Source organism: Athene cunicularia (genome assembly GCF_003259725.1).
Source record: "Athene cunicularia isolate RWA chromosome 2 unlocalized genomic scaffold, athCun1 chr2_part1, whole genome shotgun sequence".
Classification (NCBI taxonomy): Eukaryota; Metazoa; Chordata; class Aves; order Strigiformes; family Strigidae; genus Athene; species Athene cunicularia.
In genome coordinates this window covers 146,367,259-146,386,167 of record NW_020799095.1, presented here as the reverse complement: position 1 = coordinate 146,386,167, position 18,909 = coordinate 146,367,259, and the positions used below count along the sequence as shown (strand labels likewise).

The 18,909-nt window shown below is 38.5% G+C and overlaps 2 long non-coding RNA genes across 2 annotated transcripts in view; one reads left to right on the top strand and one right to left on the bottom strand.

Moving 5' to 3' along the window:
* LOC113476701 overlaps positions 1-3,728 on the bottom strand; it is a 27,879-nt gene extending 24,151 nt beyond the window's left edge. The window contains exons 1-2 of the long non-coding RNA XR_003397765.1: positions 3,468-3,728; positions 1,399-1,472 (exon numbers count right to left, since the gene is read on the bottom strand). This is a non-coding gene — a long non-coding RNA (uncharacterized LOC113476701). The remainder of the gene's footprint in view (positions 1-1,398; positions 1,473-3,467) is intronic.
* A 7,123-nt stretch (positions 3,729-10,851) lies between these two features.
* Positions 10,852-18,681, top strand: LOC113476424. Its single transcript, XR_003397724.1, has 3 exons — positions 10,852-11,042; positions 11,589-11,777; positions 16,554-18,681. It is a non-coding gene; the product is annotated as an uncharacterized LOC113476424 (long non-coding RNA).
* Positions 18,682-18,909: the final 228 nt, after the last annotated feature.

The window sequence follows — 18,909 nt, the reverse complement described above, 5'->3', positions numbered from 1 at the left end:
CAGGGCCGTGCTGGTGGGGCGGGGGAGCGCCCTCCCTCCGGCGGGGGGCGCCCCGGGCAGCGGGCACTCTGCAGGCTGCCGTCCCCCGGCGAGGGGGTGAGCCGGGGAGGGGCTCGACACCCCCTTGCGCTCGGCGGGGCGGGACGGGGTTTTGGTGGGAGGGAGAGGAGCCCCGCACCCTTCACCGTGCACCCCGTGCCAGGGGTCCCTTTCCCACCGCAGAGCCCTTGGGGCCTGAGCACACCCTCACTGCGTTTTGACCCCGTTGACCTGAGAACAGAAGTTGGGCTGCCTTTTTTTATTTTTTCTCTTTCCCTCTGGGTTGGAGGGACTCCTGTCCCCCGCCCCGGCCCCCAGCTTTGCATAACTTGTCTCCCGAGCTGACTGTCCCTTCCTCCCTGCACTTTGCCCTTGCCCGGTGGTCTGTAGCATGAGGGAGTAAAACTACTCAAAGACTGATTTTTGTTTCTCTTGTGAGAGAGATGGATCACAAACAATGCAGACTATCTAATTTTTTATCTATCTATCTCTCTAGATATATATTTCCCTTTTTTCCCACTACAGCAGCCTAGTGCTGAAGTAGGATTCGGTGATAGTATAGAACAAGGCCCTTGGGCGTGATATTTTTTAGAAAACCCTGGAGTAAAGCTGCTATTAGCATGTAGAGTTTGAATGCCACAGGCAGTCTGTTGTCTCTTCATGTTTGAAGAATAATTTAGAGAAGCCACAAAGACTCATTAATAGAAAGTATTAGTTGCATGAAGGCAAAACCAGGTGAAGTTTCTTAGCTTACCACAGACTTACTCTGTGACCTTGGATCAGTCTTTCTGCATCAGTCCTGTTTGCTTATGAATCAGGAATAGTGGTGCCTTCCAGAAATGTACTGTGAATAAATATACTAATGACTGTGAAATGCTTATCTGCTATAGTAACAACAGGTAGATAACGACATTATTTCTACTACAGAAGTGTAAAGGCTTTAGCCAGGGTGCGAGTGTTTTGCTTGCAGAATTTTCCTGTAGTAGGTACTACACTTCGATGGAAATAGTCACTTAAAAAGATGTTTAATGACATAATGCGTGATCTGCACTGTGTGGTCATCTTACACTTCATATTTTTAAAGAGTGTGTGCTAATATGCTTTCAGTGAGCTGCCATTCCACAGTGCAAATAGTTTGTGGGTGTTTTTTCCCTCCCATTTGCTTAGAACAAAGCTGGTGTCCTCTTCCAGTGCCAAGGAAATCTTGTGAATTTGTAATGTGGCTGACTATCTCTGATAGTTAGTATCTCTGAGCTGCATGGTGTTAGATTTGGTGTTTGGGTAGGGAACTGGAAGAGAGGTATTCTGAAATAGATGATATGATGAAGAAATTACTTCTGGCATTGGCTTGTAACTTACTGTGAGACCGACCATTCAGTGGCACTTGCCAGGGTTGGATAGTTGCATTAACTCAATGCTATCTCAGGGTGCCTCTGCATTTGCAGGAAAATATTAAAGGGAGTGACAATATGTTCCTTACATGTGTAACGAAAGATAAAGTGAGTAGTTAATTTTTAGGAACAGTATTTTCTCTCTCACCTTATATCGCTCTCTACAGAAAATCAAATGCCTTAAGTATGCCATAGGGAAGAACTTCAAAGCAAGAGTCCTAGAACTATGAAGGAGTTACCTGGTGGTTTACACACTGTTCTGAAGTGGTGTGCAGCCACTGCAATAACAGGTGAAAGCAGCCAGGCACAGAGCTGGGAGTTGCTGCTGCTGTGAATACTGACCTCAGGGAGCTAAGTTTTGCTTTATACTATGTTGTGCAGCTAGATTACTTGGGGTTTTTTTAAGTCTATTGTAGAAGGATACACCAGGAAGAAGCACTATTTGACTCATATCTTAGGGGCTTTTTGAAAGTAATTTGATCTATAGTTTCTCACTTGTCTACTCAAGTTAATATGAAACTTCCATAATCAGTTTTAATATTTTATATGTCAGGGAGAAGGTAAGCACGACACAGTTGGGGTGGGTTGGTTGGTTGTGGTTTTCTCTCTTTTTTTTTTTTTTTTTAACAAAACTGAAAGCTGCTCTGCTAAAATGGCAATTCATTGTTAATTCATAATATGTAGGTGCCCTGGAAAAATCAAATACCCGGTTTCATAGCTACCCTTAGGCATCTTTAATTTATGCAAGCAGGGCTCACTGAGTAACTACTAAGTCTCATTGACCTTAGTAGGTTTGCAGAGGTCATATTTTAAAACAGATAAGTTGTGCTTGAACTATTATTTTAGTAAGTATTAGGAGCAAGTATTTGTGTATATAATGACACGCTTTTTCCAGTTCTCCATTACATTTTCTGTTTTTCTTTAGATTCTTGCTTAAGTGCTACAGTGATTGAATCTAGAGTCGTCTTGGGTTTTATTTTTTATCTTTCACCTTAATATTAGGAAGAAGCTTGGGTTTTTGAAAACATGTTCTTTTTTCAAGATCTTGGTAAAACAGAGCAAACTGAGCTTTTACAAACAGCCAGAAAGGCCAGTTTTAGGATCAGATAAACTTGGCCAGCGCAGCCCAAACGTATACGGGTGACATCAGCATTTTCCTGAGCCATTTCTGCTGTTGGTTCCCAGCAGTGCCTTGTGTCTTATGTAAGCTTGCACTGTACATCCTGTCCTGCTGTTCTCATGCATGAAAATTCATTGGCGTTATCTTACTGTAGGTTTTGAGAGCTGAATAGTTACTGGCTGCTCGTTGTCTCAAATGTCTACATGCAAATTTCTTACGAGCATGCCGAAGAGATCTATGCCAAGAGCATAATACTGTCCTCCTAGGAGACATGAGAGGAATAACTTGGAGTGAGACTGAGCTCATCCCCTTGTTCCTTTTGGTAATGGGAACTGTAACCACTGTGAAGTAATGTGGCTATGGAGATAATCGTGAGAGAGAGATTTTACTGGACAGAAGCCTTGATCTGTATCATATATAGATGGACCACTAATGCAGTTTTGATGGCTGGTGATAAAGCGGTCATAAAAACCAAGGGACTACAGTTTCAACAGAAGCTTTGATAATAAGACTGGAAAACAAAGGCTTTTATAGACTATTACTGTGCACTTCTTGTTACACAGTCTTTGTGAGGAATTGTGCCTTCATATACTGATGTTTTAAACTTGTAGTTAGCATTTAGTCATACATAATGAAGATACTGTCACTTGATGGGTGAAGTTGAAGCAAACCCTCCATTATAAGCTCTCAAAAACAAACATTCCTTCTGTTTTTCTTGCTTGCTAAATCTAGCTGAAACTTGCTGGCATAAAATCCTCCAGTAATGCAATGTTTATAGTTTCATTCCAAGTAAATCGGACACCTTCTTTCAACAGTAGCTAATGTTTCAGTTTCAAAAAACAAAAAGTGTTTCTTAAATATACTCTAGTCTCTTTAGTTGGCGCTCTAGCAGTGTGAGGGAGCCAATTCCTGCTTACCTGTCTTGCTGAATGTGGTTGTCCTTGACTGGCTCCATGGCTTCTTTTGAACAGCTGGGAGGTTTCCTTACGAGCAGTGATACAGCAGTCATGTACAGGACTGAACAAGATGTATAGCTCTGCAGTGGAACCATACACAGAAGGGAGGGAAGAAGGGTTGACAAGGAGAAGCGTACCTGGAGAGGAGTGCGGATGTGGCCCATGGAAGTAATGAAGAAATCTTTCCTGTGACTTTCCATAAGTGATCTGTTCTATACTGCAGAAAACAATTTCTCATTGTAATGGAGAAATGAGAGGAATATAAGACTTGACGAGGAGACTGCTTATCTGAAAAGGAACAGGTGCAGTGCTTTGACACTTAAAAGCTAAACAAATTCCTCTAAGTGAGCTGTTCTTGTGGAGTTTAAGGAAATTTATTGGCAAAATGCCTAAGAGGGACTTGAATTTTCTTTTTGAGTAGGGAATTGAGTTATCACTATCACTTTTATCACACAAATGTAGAAATGAGTGGTCTTTTTCCAGTGCTTTTGTTATTTTTTTGGAGGATATGCAAATTGTGTTAAACCCATATGCGGGAAAATGGACAGCAATGCTCTTTCATGCATTTTAGAGACTTAAAGCAGCTGTAAGAGTAAACCTTGTAAAAAAAGCAAAAAAACCCCACCCCCCAAAAAAAACCACCACCACCAAAACTTCAAAAGCACCTCTATGTAGCACTTTCAAGATGCCATTACATTATGTTTTATTGCTTTACAGATACTTATGTGAATATGAAAGTCCACATACATGTTGTCATTATTCAACAGACGTTTCATCTGTAGATGTAGGCAAATAAAACACATTCAGGATGCTTAAATCTGCTAAAATATTTATAAGAAAATTGGCTCTTGGAAAAGTTTCCCACAGGATGCAGTGGGTGTCAGGTCTAAAGGTCAGTGGCAAAGTAAATTGAAGGTTCTTTTGGATTTATTTTTCTACTTTTTTTTTTTGTTTGTTTAAAAAACACCCCACCCTTATGTAAAGATGCATAGAATCTTTCTTTGTTACTTCCTAAATTTTGACGTTAACAGGCATTTACAGGTTCCTTTGTATTTAGGCTTTTTGATGAAAACTTTTTTGCTCTTTAGGAGAGGAAGAAAAAAATCAGCGCAGATAATATATTCATGAACTCTTAGCACGGAAGTTCCTGGTGTAAATCAAAAAAGCCAGATGGAGTTTTAAGTGACTGTCATGTACAACTTGGGAAACGAACATTCCTGATAGTAATAAAAGGGCCAGATTGGAACTACATAATTAATCCCAGCATCCTTTTCAACACATGATAAGATTTGGCTGTAACAGCTATAGAGTTAATGGAGACAACTGTCAAGTTTCATGAAGCAGTGGATTGTTTGCCTAAAATAAAAATACCTGTGTGCTTACTCTTGTATGTATCTACTGGTGATTAGTTCTCATGCTGCAGTTTAAATGGGAAAATAAATGTGAGCAGTGGTTGACTTGGTCTTGAATCTATTTCCTGTCTTAAATATGCACGTCAATATATTTATATACATATTTAATATGTATAATTTATCTGCAAAGCCATTTTATGTATATAAATATATTTAAATACAGAAAGTAAGTGTATAGGTCTTTTTAAGTGTTTCACAGCAAAACCTTCTCTCCGTTAAAGTTGACTTGAAATATAATGACTGAGGAGCCCTGGGAAACAATCTTCTAATTAAGTTTATTCGTAGTATGTATCAGTGACCTAGAAGAAGGGTGCAAGAAAGTGCTTAAAAAAAAAAAAAGGGCTTATGAGATGGCACAGAGTCTGTGTCGGAGACAGACAGGAGGAGGAGTGGGCAGATGGCAGTCGGTACAAAACAGGTGAATAATCAGATTGAGAACAAGCTGAATAGACTGTGCAAGTTAGTATGCTGCTTGCATACTGCTTACATTTTTGGTTTAGTTAACACGATGGGGATTTTTCTGGTTTTGATCTATGGAACAGAGAGGTAAAAGTCTTGTAGCTAGAAGCATATATAATGGTGAAAGCTTGCCTGCCGTTGTTGGAAGGAACTTTTGGAATAAGAGAAAGGTCACTTCTTTCAGAACTATCTGGACTGGAAAACCTTAAAAAAAACTGTTCAGTTTTACCATTTTCATCTGAAAGCTTATTCAGATCTATCTTTGGCATGCGCAACATGGAATAATATTAAAATGATCTAAAATCTTAGTGCCTGGATAATATGGATATACTGCATGCTGACAGATTTTTCTGAAATGGTTTAGAAGGTAACAAGACATATTTGTGATCATTTTTTTACAGAATTTATTTTATCTAGTTTGTTTAAAAACTTTTTGGTTAGTTGTTTAGTCTAACTGTTCTTTGCCTGGCTCAGTGATCTTTTCCAGATTGTTGCTTGGACGCAGTATTGGAGTGATGAAGGTAAAGAAGAACAAAGGGATGGTTGTACTGATGAATGGTTGATCCCGTAACAATGCTCAGGGTTGTACAAAAAAAAAAAAAATAAATCTAGAAATGGAAAAACTCCTCTCCCACTGATTCTTACTTCAAGAAGGTTATAATACCAGTTTATAATAAAGCATACACATGGAAGAGAATGTACAGAGATCCTGTTGATCAGCTTGTCAATGCAATAGGAGTCCCAGTCTTTCCTGTTTATATTTCTTTCAAAATTTTCTTGCTTTTTTCTTTTTTAGGGAGGTCCGTAAGTTACAACAGCAGTAAACTTGTCTAACAAGAGAATGCCCAACTACCCAATAAAGAGGCATTGCTTTGTCTGAGCTGGCACTTAATGAGAAGCAGCACACCCCATCTTACAGTTTAAAATTTATTTAGTATTTAGTACAGATAAGTTTTCTATGCCTGAAGTTATTCTTTAATAATATCAGTTTGTTCCTTGTATACTATTGTCTTAAGATCCCTCAGTCTGAACACCACCACTAGTTTTAACAGCACAAGAAGGTTGGGGGAATCAGGTCTATATTTCTGCAGAAATGAAGGTTAGAAAGATAAAGGAAATAAGATTAAAATATTCACAAGAAGTGCCCTAGATAAGATTGTTTCATATCTGAGGGCATGTTGAATCCTGTGGGAATGAGGAAGCCAGACTACTAAAAGGCTGTTTAATTCTTATGTTTCACACTGAATCAACACGATGCTAGATACCAAACTGGCATTAGTGGAATTTGTAAGAACATGGGCATTTTATATAAAGAATATAGAAATAAGTCCAAAACAAATCTTTTGCTGTGTCAGAGCTTTGTAGAGAATGAATGTTGGAGGCTTAACATGAGTATAATAAATCAAAATGCCAGATGATTCTCAGAGGACTTTCTTCATTGACTTTATTGTTTTCTCTGCAGATACAGCATGGTTCAGCCAAATGCAGGGTTGTCATTCTTCTGTTGTTCAGAGTGTTTATAAGTGTTCCTGAAGACTGAGCTCTTTTCTATGTGTTATCTCAAACTGCTGAGTTTGCCATTTTGGAGTGTTCAGTGCACTAACTGAGCACTTTTATATGCAGAAATCACAGTGTGAGTTTGCAGTTTTGGGCGAGTGGTGAGGTATGTTGTGTACTGTTGATAACCTGCAGAAAAGGCTCAATTTTGTACCTTCTGGAAAGTGCTGTGTCCCAAAGCTGATGCTTGGCAACAGAAGATGCCCTGCTGACCCTCTGCAGCTTGGCAGAAAATGCTCCTTAGTGCGTGATTTTCCTAAGCATATATCCTAGGGTACAGACTACTTGGCGCTGCTGGCACAGAGTATTTCTTTTTTTAACCTTAACTAAACTTTCCCCATGTCCTCAGTACCAGGCAAATAGAACAGTAAAATAGAGGGCAGAGTTACTTAGTAAGGTAGAAATTGGAAACAAAAGGGTAAAAGTAGAACACGCTGAAAACTCTGTGCTGGTTTAAGCAAACGGTGATCTGTCTAGTTGTTTAGCTGTTGTTACCTAGAATTCCTAAGACATGTCTTGGCTGCTGGAGCTGGCGAGTTGGTACTCATTGTAATATTCTTGAATCAGTGTTAGCTTTAAGTATTTAAAGTTAAAATTGCTGTGAGTTTTCCATCACATCTTCCTTTCTTTTGCTTTATCCTTACTAGTGCTCTGGCTGGGGGCACCTAAGTTGTGTGTTGTTTGTGGTTTTTCCTGGAGATGGGCACTTTTGTGCTTAAAGACTGTTGCTTTTTCTTTTTATCCACATTCATTCTGCTGGCTGACTAGTCCATATTTGATATGCATCATTATTTTAACATATATTTTTACAACATAGTCGTACACTTAGTGTAATGTGTATTGTTAACATGTTTACTGAGAGTATCTAGCTTTTATAGAGACCATGTGATATATTATTAGCACTGCTGATAAACTTTGTAACTAAATGATCTGGTTATATACAGATCGTGCTTGTAAATAAAGATTCTTTCCATGGTTGCCCTTCAGTCTACTTCTTTGGGAGTTTTGCTAATCTTAAAGTATTGTTCAGTAAATTTAAGCAGTAAAACTTTAACCAATACTGCACTCACTTCTAGAAGAATAAACACATTTTTTTCATGAAATTAGGTTAAGACAAGAAATACTACAGCTAGCTAATTTTTAATATTGTTTGACAGGTATATACTTCATCCCACTAAGACAAGGGCAAGTGTTTTCAAGGGTGTGTTTCTTGATGGTGGTTCTATGAGTCTAACTCTGATCTCCCTGTAGGTCAAGGACATGTTCATTCTCATATAGCCCTTTGCTGTGGGATAACTAAGCTGTCTGCTGACAGGATCAGGCACTTTGAGGTCACTAGAACACTGGGAATGTTCTCTTATCAGGGAAGCTAGTTCTGCAACCTGTCCCTCATCAGTTCTGAATATATCAAGGGAGTATTACAAGGAAATATCAAGGAAAGTTAAGGTGACTTCTAGAGTTTTATGAAGATTGGTATGCCATAGCTCTAGCCTTTATAGCAGAAGAGAAAACTATAACACTAACCAGAGCTTGCCATGTTCAGAACTTGAATCAGCTGTGATAAGAGATTAACAAGGAAATGTGGTAATTTCTTAAAATACACATCTATTTTGACACTTCCCTCTCCTCTGACTTATTTTAAAATTACTCTAACTTGAAAAATGAGTTGCCACGTCTGATCCAATGATTTTAATATTAATTAAAAATAAATGTAGTAGTTGATATCCTCGGACATCATGTGATTAGGCACGATAGTCTGGTCTTGCATTTTTTTGTTTGATTTCAGCCTGCATGACTGCTTTGAGTTCAAAAGCCTAATCAAAATTACACAATGCATTTTTTCACTTTGAATATGGTGACTAAATGACTTGTCTTGATAAACACACTAGTTGGATCAGGAATTACTAAGCTGGTGGTTCAGTTAAGAGTCAGGTTATGCCAAATATTAACTAGAAGCAGTAAAATCTCAGGAAAGTAATATGAATCTATGTACTTAAACATTCCTTCTAACAGACTGGTTGAAGCTGTTACTCTGTATGTTAATGTGAAGTTGCATACTATAATATCAATGAGAAGTACTGGTTTATTTTTTGCTCTTTCTTACACAACACAGATCTCAGTGTGATGTCCCTTAATGTAGTTAATGATCTAACTTCTTGCTTATATGTAAATTAAGAAACAAGACCTTTACACAGCTTGACTTGCTGTTATGTGTAGTATTGCTTTTAAATTTCTCCTAAGAATACCGGGCATCCCCATAAAACCAAACCTCTGCTGCAGTTCTCAAAGACTGTTAATCATTAATTATTTTTCTTTTTGTGAAAAGGGGAATGTTTTCCTAAGTTACCTCATCTAAACGAAAAATAAATACTGGCTTTCTGTCAATTTACTGGTATACTACAAATTACTATTGCAGAATTTTTCTTAATAGTTTAGATGGTTTATAATATGCTGTTAACTTCAACTGTGTGGCTATCTGCTTCAGTCGTTTCTTCTCCCTCTGTAGAATCAAGAAGTTATTTTAGCTGTCTGGTTAATCTTTGCACAGCTAGGACTGTCAGATCATTGGCAACTGAAGCACTGTGGTGTACGGGTTATTGATAACGACGTTTCCTGTCTTTTAAGCTACTGCTTTAAGTTGGAGAATAGAATTAGTTTGAGGAGTTCTACTTTTAAATAGTGTTGTAGTTAAGTTGAAATTTGAAAGATTGAATATGGAATTTCATTTGCATACAGAGCTTGATAAATACTGCCAGCTGTGATAACCTCTTGCATTTAAGCGGGATCTAAGGCAGCTGACTTCTTGTGTCAGGTTAGTGAGTTTTGGTCTGCTGTTGGTGCTTGAGTTTATACAATGACTGGAAGCCTGTATTTGCAGCATTTCCTTAAGTGTACCTTCATTTGTCCCATTGTACAGGTTAACTATTTGCACAGAACGTACTTGTTCTAGAAATGCTATGGCTGATGCTTATTACTCTAGTACCAGTTAGTGTTTTAATTCTACACATTGGAAGAAGATAACAAACTGCACATGGATTTTTTTTTTAATTGAATTGATTCCTTAAAGTAATTTCTTGATGTTTTTACAACATTTCTTTGAGCTGATATGGTCTCCTCTGACCTCTGCCTGAGATACAACAGATCTGCAAAACTGACTGAAAATTTGCATGTGGTCACTCAGATAAAGGAGTAGTGGGTGTCTGTAAAAAGTACTTTCAATAACTTGCAGGTAAACAATGGAGATTAATGAAAATAGCTGATTTGCAAGTTGAGTTAATCTCCAAACACCTTGATAGTTTTCTTCAGTTACTTATCCTTGTTTGGTTGGCTTATAAAAAAGCAACTGAAACAGATGATAGATGTTGTGGAAAGATGAATGAAGACCTTTGAGCTCTTTCAACAAGTCTTAAGGGCTGTTGCATTCTTGTTCTTCAAATCTCTTTCATGGAACATCATTGGGTTTATGAGCAGAGTATGGCAGGATTCCTGTGAAGAGCTTATTTTTTAATTTTGTAAACATTTTATTTTTCATATGTAAATGTTGTGAAATAAGGTGGGCAGCTTTACTTTTTTTTCTTGACTCATTTGTGTTGGGGAGATGCCTGGTTTTATTGAGATTTTTTTTATTTTGGGCTCTAGTATAAAGTTCATTTTAAAATCCTGATAAAATTTATCATGTAGAAACTCTAGATGTCCTGATTTTTTTGTGTGTGTGGGACCTCCACTTTTGGACTTGGCTTGCATCTCTTATCCAAACTTTCCTGCAGAGCTCTACACTTGACCTAATGAAGTAACTAATATTCATGTGTTAGTAGCCAGCCAGCCACCAACGGAGGATTGAACCACATCCTTAGTTAGAGGTTTTCACAAATATTTTTCAGGAATGTTAGTATTCAGAAATGTTATACTGTCAAGTTCTTCGGGGGAGGTTTTGCCTTAAGTGCTTCAGATGCTTCTGACTACTCAGACACTTTTGTTTGTTCTTTGAGTCTCCAAGGTCAGGGTGATTTCTGGACTAACCTGTGCTGTCGCATACCAGCAGGTGGAGCATTGGGAACACATGGCAGATTTCTAACTCCCTCCAGCATTTAGGAAAAGTGATTGCCCTGTAAGTCCTGCTCAGCTGATTTTTGTGGAGGTGGAGTCTGCTGACTGTGTTTGGCATAGAAGTCTGTGGGCAGAGCTCCATGTTAACATGCAGTGTTAACAAAAAAAATGACGAAGAACAGTTTTCAGACTTGCAGTTGGGGAGAACTTTGATGCAGAGAGTGAAAGGCAACTTGGTGTTTCTCTGTTGGTTGTTTGGTTGGTTTTTTTTTCAAATGTCAGTTTCTTGTTGCAAGTCATGGATGTAGTGAAGCTGCATCTAAATGCTTATAAAGTTGATACTACATTTAAGGGAGCACGACTTTGCTAAATTCGTTTTTCTGTTGTTTACTATGTCTTTATGAGATACATAGCTTGCTCGTGTTGTTATTCCCCACTCAAAATGTTGATACCAGAGGTCTTAAGTATTGCTGTCTTTTTCTGGGGGTGGTGGTGGTGAAATGTTTGTGTTGTGGTTAAACAATTCATCTGTATTGATTTAATGCTATATTGCCACCGAAACAGCTACCTGCTGTAGCACAGAACTGATATTTTTTTCTTTTTCCAGGATTAGTCTGCAGCTAATATAGTTGTCCAAGTAATTTGCGTCATGAAATTATAAAATTCCTGTCACAGTGGAGGAAGCAGGAAGCCCTCAGCTGGAAGACAGAGAGCAGGACCGCTCTTCTGCCACAGTGCTCTTACCATGCTCAGTGTAAACCATCCTTAAAGTGCACCAATAGTCAGGCTCTGTGGTGTGAGTATTATCTTTATGTTTTTGGAATGGTCGTTGTACAACAGCATCCCTTGTTAAGATAATTATAAAGCAGTACTAAATTGAAGTAAATTATCTTATTACTGCACAGTTGTTTTCTGTTTGAGATGTGACGAAGATCTCAGCTGCATGTAATTGATGCATTCGTGCATTAATCTGTATTTTGCAGGCATGGATAAAATTTAAGTGTTTAGGTTTTGTGACTTAAAAATGCAGCTAATAAAAATTGCTTTAGGATTAACTTTGGAGTAACTGTGCATTATTTTCTCCATAATGCATATCCCCGTAGGCTGCATAATGGCGTTCTTTGCTACTGATCCTGCTGAACATGCAAATTAACTTCTTTTTGGATTAAACAAAATTAAAAGGTGTGCTTTTGGATTTCTCTAATGCATTTGTTGTAAAGCTGTTTAGACCATAGGTAGGACTAGAGCTAATTCTGGAGTGAACTTCCCTAGAGTATATGTTGCTTGAATATTGTCTTCAGCACAAACTGTTTAGTTTTGCAAATCTCCTCCTCTTGCAGTGCACTACCCGCTAATGCAGTTGTAGAGGTTGTTTGTTTTTTTTTTTTAATTAATACATTGCTTAGTTAACCAAAGGTGTGAAAACACCAGTCAGTGCAAGGAAGAGAATTCATTTCAGCTAGTAGTCTTACTGATTAAACTGAGTACCTATCATTCTTACTTTGAAATGACAACATGAAATAATTTAAGGTTTGCTAGACAAAGATACCCAAAAAGCAGGATTATGATGTCAGCTAATGACCTAGGTTTCTCCTTGACCAAGCTGTTTTGTGTATTGCATTGAATTGTTGCTTAATCTGTGTTGTCCTCAAAGGGAGTTACAGGAACCAGTCCTTTTACTCCTGAATTACTCCCAAACTGTTAATTTACTCTAATTGGTTTAATTCTGATTATCACAAAAGCACTGCATTTGTAGTGTGACAAAAGAACAGTTTGATGAGCCATACTGTCCATCTTCTGTATTTAATTTATTATGATTTAAAAAGCTATAATTAATACTGGGAAGAAACCAAATTGAGATGTGATAGGGAAAAATAGAGACTTAAAATGTGTAGCCTATCCTTAAATGTAAGGAAAATTTCACATTCAGAATTGTCTTATGGGAAACATTCTGTTGCTTCTTTCAAATTCGAGGGAGCTTCTACAAGCAAGCTAAGTGAAAATACCTTTCATATCACCTCTTCATAAAGACACAGGCATAAAATAACGGGTTTTTTCTGCAAGATTATTGTGAGATACAAAGGCGACCACGGGATAGTATTTGGCACATTTAAATTCGGTAGGCTTAGGTATACAATTTCCATTTTCTCTCTAGTTTATTAAAATATTTGGCACTAGCTGATTAAAATAGTTTTAACACAAAATATTTGTGATTTTAGAACTGTAAGACCTGCTAGCACTGTAATCTGTAGATAACACCTGGCTATTTATAGGAAAGTCTGTACTGATGTCATCCATGGATAATTATTTACCAAAGACTTAATGACTTCTTCATGTCTGAAGATGATTATATAAGCAAGGCTATAATTTCTGGAACCACATATTACAGGAATTAGTGAGATCACAGTGTTAGCAAGTATATTAGTCAGAAGACGCTTCTGGAGGTCTCTGGTCCAACCACTTGTTCAAAGCAGGGCTCTAACCAGCACCTGAGGGGGTCAGCCATGGCTTTGTGCTACAAAGCCATGAAAACCCCCAAGAACAGAGAATCTCCAGCCTTCCGGGGAATCCTATTCCTGGGCTTCACCACCCTCCTAGTGAAAAAGTCTGTCACTGTGTCCAACCTGAATTCTCCATGCTGCCTTCTGTGGTCACTGCTCTTCTGTCTGTTAGTGCTGAGAGAGCTTGCCTACGCTGTCTTCAGCGTCCCCATCTCGGTAGCTGTGGGCAGCTCTTAGGTGGTCCAAGCCTTCTCTTTGCTAAAGAAAACAGGGCCATCTCCCTCAGCCTCCCTGTGGGTGATGCCCTTGAAGCCCCTGACCACCTTGGTAGCCCAGGGCTGGACCCTGCTTGGTTCCTCAGCATCCCGTTGCAGGAGGTCCCTCACCTGAGCACTCGGTATCTGCAGTGGCCTTGCCAGTGGCAGGCAGAGGAGCGATAACCTCCCTTCCCCGCAGTCCCTTCTGCGTTTGCCTTCTCTGCAGCGAGATGTTGGCTCCCGTTTCAGCTGGCTTCTGCCCCAGCACCTGGGCCCCTTCCAGCAGGGCTGTTCCTCAGCCAGCTCTCCCCAGGCTGTGCTGACACATGGGGTTCTTCTGCCCTGGGGGCAGAGCTTTGCGCTTTTCCTTCTTGAACAGAATGAGGCTTTTGGCCCCATCCTCAGGTTTGTGGTGGCCTGTCTCTGTTGCTAGCAGCACTGCCATGCACTGTGTCAACTCTGCCCGCCTCCACTTTACTGTCACCTGCCAGTTTGCTGAGGGTGCACTCTGTGCCATCTTCCTGGTTGCTCATGAGTGTGTTTGGAGGCCTGTGCTGGCCCCTGGGGTCCTCCCTTACCGGTTTGCAAGCTGGATGTTTGGCTGTTGCTTGCAGCCACGTGAGCCAGTGATCTGGGCAGTTTTCTGGCTCAGCTCCCTTCTGTTCATTGAGCCTGGGCTTCCTCAGCTCCCAGGTGAGATGGTGGTGGGAAACTGTTGAAAGCTTTCCTAAAGTCAAAGTATGTTACATACACCATTTAACTTTCATCAGAGTAGGACCCCACCTCTTCATGTGAGTTTTGTTGGGTACATTCTGCCTTTGATAAGTGTTTAGCTGTTCATGATTATCTTTTTGTCCACATCTTTAAAAATCGATTCCAAATGGGTGTGTTCCATGTGCCTTCCAGAGGTTGGTGGTACTCATGACTCTTTTGACTTTCTCAGTCAGGAGTGGTGGTTTCTGTGCTTGTCAGGAACCTCCTGTGAATGCCATGGTGCTTTTTTCTACATGATACTGGTAATTCTGTAGAAAATACAGAATCAATGATTAAGAAAAAAGTTTCTGGCTAAAAGTCACTTCAGTCTTCTCCAGAAAAATTTGAATGCTGCCTCTTATTGTAGTCCAGTAACTAAATGTTAAATGTTACATTGCTCCAAGTAGGGAAATATGACTCAAATTTGTCAGATATACTCCTGGCATATTGACAGATTAGGGAAGTCTATTTTAATTCTTTTTGTTTTATGAATTATTGAGTTAGGTGGTTTGATTCTAGAGGAAATGGTGTTTGAGAGGCTATGAAAGTAGTAATTTTCTGAGTATATTTGTCAGATCCTATGTAAGATTGATTTGAGAATATGGAGTAATGTTTTCAAAATGAACTGTTTTTGCTAGCACATTATGTCTGTTTCCAATTACTGTCAGTAAAATTATTTTCTGAAAAGAACTTGGTGAAATCTGCATTTTAAATAATCATTCTGAGAGTAGCTGAAAGGTGTTTTGGATTTTTTTTTTGTTGTATGGGTTTTGCTTTGATTTTGAGATTGTTGATCCTGAAGTGGATGCCATGATTACATGCTGCTGTTGTGTGGACTGTTTCCTTTGTGGAAGCAGGCTGTATATGTGTACTTAAAAGAATGGGTCTCTTGAGTATTATTGCAAAACAAATAATTACCTGGTTTTTTTGAACTTGTGCAGAAGGACAAAGATGCTTTGTAAAATCAAGTGCCATGCACTTATCTGATGTTTGGGACTTGCATGCTTGTTGGCTTGAGGATATTTTCTTTGAAGTAATTTTTAAAAATTGTATATGCTCTGGAGCAAGGTTAGGATTGATAGTGATGTACAGATCACTTCAGCCTGATATCATTCAGGATTTAATTGCAGTGGAGGAGTTGAGCTCACAGCAGGGGAAATTTGTTGTTGTGACACTGTGCTTTCACCAAAATCTACAGGCTGCAGTAACAACCTGCAGACTCCACTTACTGAAATTAAGTGTGCAAATGCCAGGATTTGTCATATTTGCAACTATATTGTTTGCAAGGATTGGAGTATGTTCATACAGGATTACCCTTAAAATGGAAACAATTGTCTTGAGATGGCTGTAGATTTCATGGTGCCTTGGCCCTTTACCAGCTTATCCAGCAACCTAGTCATATGGTGTAGACTTAACTGTTGGACTGCTGATGTTAGCAGGCTGTCCAAATGTGCCCTTGTTACCAAAGGTAAGCAAAGGGACTTTGGAGTATGAATGTCTCTTTGCAATTCTCAGCTTGTTTCCATCACAGTGTTACAGAGAACTATTGTTGGCAGCTGATATCACCAGAGAATTATAATTGCAAATTTGAGTGAAAAGTCATTAAGTGAAGGAGTGTGCTAAATGTGCAATTGATTCCAGTCTGCTACACCAGACTCAATTTATATCCATTCAGAAAAAAAAGAAAACCCCAAACAACGACAAAAAAACCCACCCCAACCTAGCCTTAACAGATTATGTATTTATATAGCTTTTTTGTTCTCGATCTTTTTAGGGAGGTTTTCCCATTCATGCTTGGCCATATTTGAGTCAGCAGGCATGGAAGGCTTCAACATTTTAGGAAACTTGCTACTGGAAATAGTAAAGACTGAATTATTTGCATTAGGTTATTTTTTTTATGGATAGAACTCTTCTGATACTACTGCAAAGAACATCTATTAAATGTATTCTTTGTATTTCTTCTCGTTGGGGTTTTTTGCCCTCCTACTTCTGTCTTCCACTCCTAAAGATAAGATCGGATACCGTATATTAAGTAGTGTGAACTTCCTTTGTATTTTTCAGATTGGAGGATCATCTTATACTTAAAGATGCTTTTGAAAAGAGCTCACTTTCTACAGGCAGCTTTGTCATCTTGGACCAGAGATACTGGTTACCTTGAAAGAAGAAAAGGGAAGACTATGGGTCCAAATTAGGAATTGGAAGACTCTTTGGGATAACACAGAAACATATCATGTAGAGGTAGCTGTAAAATATTTACAATGATTTGTTTTAATAGTTTGTAGTTAAGTATCTCAAAGAATCTACTCCAGATTAAACAATCTACTTTCACTGTGGCTCTTTACCAGGAATGAGTCAAAAAGTCCTTTCCTGTAAGAGAATTATACTGTGGACAGTAATATTGAGTTCTAGGTTAAACCCAGTAAGTTTGTATAATCAAAATTTCATGACAAATCTGAAGAAGGAATACTTTTATGGGAAGGTAAAGAAAGGCATCGAATCTTTGTGAAATCAGGCCTAATACATTCAGAGTATTCACGTTTCTCCTGTTTGTAGTTCTGGTTGTTCCGGTTGTTCAGGTTTCTGTTATGGCCAATGCATTGATGTAGCTATCCTGCTAGAGAAGGCTTAAAATCTAAAAAAGTAAAAATAGCCATGGAGGTTGCTATATATCATATAGCAATATAAACTGCTGAATGTCTGTGCTCTGAGGAAAATAAGTACAAGGGTATTAATATTCTTTCTTCCTTTTTCTGTTCTTGACTATGATTGGGATTTTTATGAGGGTATTTGATTATGATAAGTTTTTAGTGTGGTTGATGGGTATTTTGGGGGGGCTCATTTTTAAAGCAAAATGATCTTGGATTAGCCCTGCCTCCTGTGGTGACTGTGGGGATGACTGATCACTGCAGTGCTGCCCAAATTACCTGAAATAAAGACTTAATCTGTTTGAATAACTTCTAGGGTATGTTACTCCACCTAATGGAGAGCCAAGATGCTATTCTGTAAATAAACATATCATTTCTTCAGGCTGAGCTGTGTGGCTCAGTCCGAGGAACACAGGATGGCGTTGGGGGGTGTCTAATTGCTGCTATCATTCTTAGCCATAGCAGACTAAATTTGATTTTGTTCGAACTTTGTTCAGACTCAGATGTGGGGCAGTTTGAATCAGGATCTGAATATTATTTTTAGCTCACACCATCATCCTTTTTCTGTGGTTTGTCCTCCTTAGATCTCCTTTTCTCAGATAAGAATATCATTTTACAACATGTACTTCTAGATGTTTGTTTTCTGAAATAATTACATATGGCATATGTCTCCAGCCCTCACAAATTCCGTTTCAGCCATGTTAGTAACATTCTACTTTCATGGTTTCCCATACATTTTTAAAATATCAGGATGCTTTTTTTCCTTTTTGTTACAATTGGTAATGTTAGATTCAATCTCTTTCATTGTTTTAGAATTCATGGCCCAATTTAATATATTCTTCTACGTCCTGTTCCAAAATTGCTAGTTGTACAGCATGTGTATTAGTGATCAAAAGAAGCGGAGCGTGTGCTTTCCTGAAAATACACAGGAAATGCAGTGTTAAAACCAATAATGTACTCTTCCTACTTCATCATAATTCATCATGTATTGTTAATTCTAGTGCTACAGTGAACTCTATGTGGGTGTTAGAAGCTCACTGCAACATACAATCAATATTCAAGGCAGTAACACACATCTGATTCACTGCATGACATAAGTGCTGTCGGAGATGATGTGATTTGGATTACGTACGAGCTGCAAGCTACAGTTCTTAAAATGTAATGCTGATACAGACACACTGTTTGGTCCAGGGCAAATAGCGTAATTTATTCTTTGTGATTCCTGAAGAAGTGGAATATAAATGCTTGTGAACTGTAAGGCTAGTTAAAAATATATAAAAGTGGTGAAAATTTAATCACTTAATACTTCAGAGTTGGATGGATTTCTTTGAACACTTAGCTTAGAAAGAAACTGTGTAGTAAAAAAGTGTTTTTTCTCTCCCTGACCTCTCTCCCCCCACCAAGGAAAGGAGAAAGGGGGGGAAAAAAAAGACTTACATATAAAATCTGTTCTGGCTACTTCAATGTAGTATCAGAGGAATGGATTTGTTTAAATAGTTTGGTATATTTTCATGACTATCAGATAAAAAGGGAAAAAGTTTATTCAAAATAAATGCCTGGTTTTCTGTTAATTTTCTTGCCTAGTTTTATACTTAGGAGGAGTTTGTGGGGGAGGTAGAAAAGACCATATTGAGAACATAATCATGTAACATTAGTCTTTAAACAGACTAAACTGTAGTATACTATCAAATTTTAAAATCCAGATTAAACTGCTAGAAAGTTGGTGAATGCTGTCTGACTTCCATTATGAAGTTCTTCCTATTGTTTTTTAA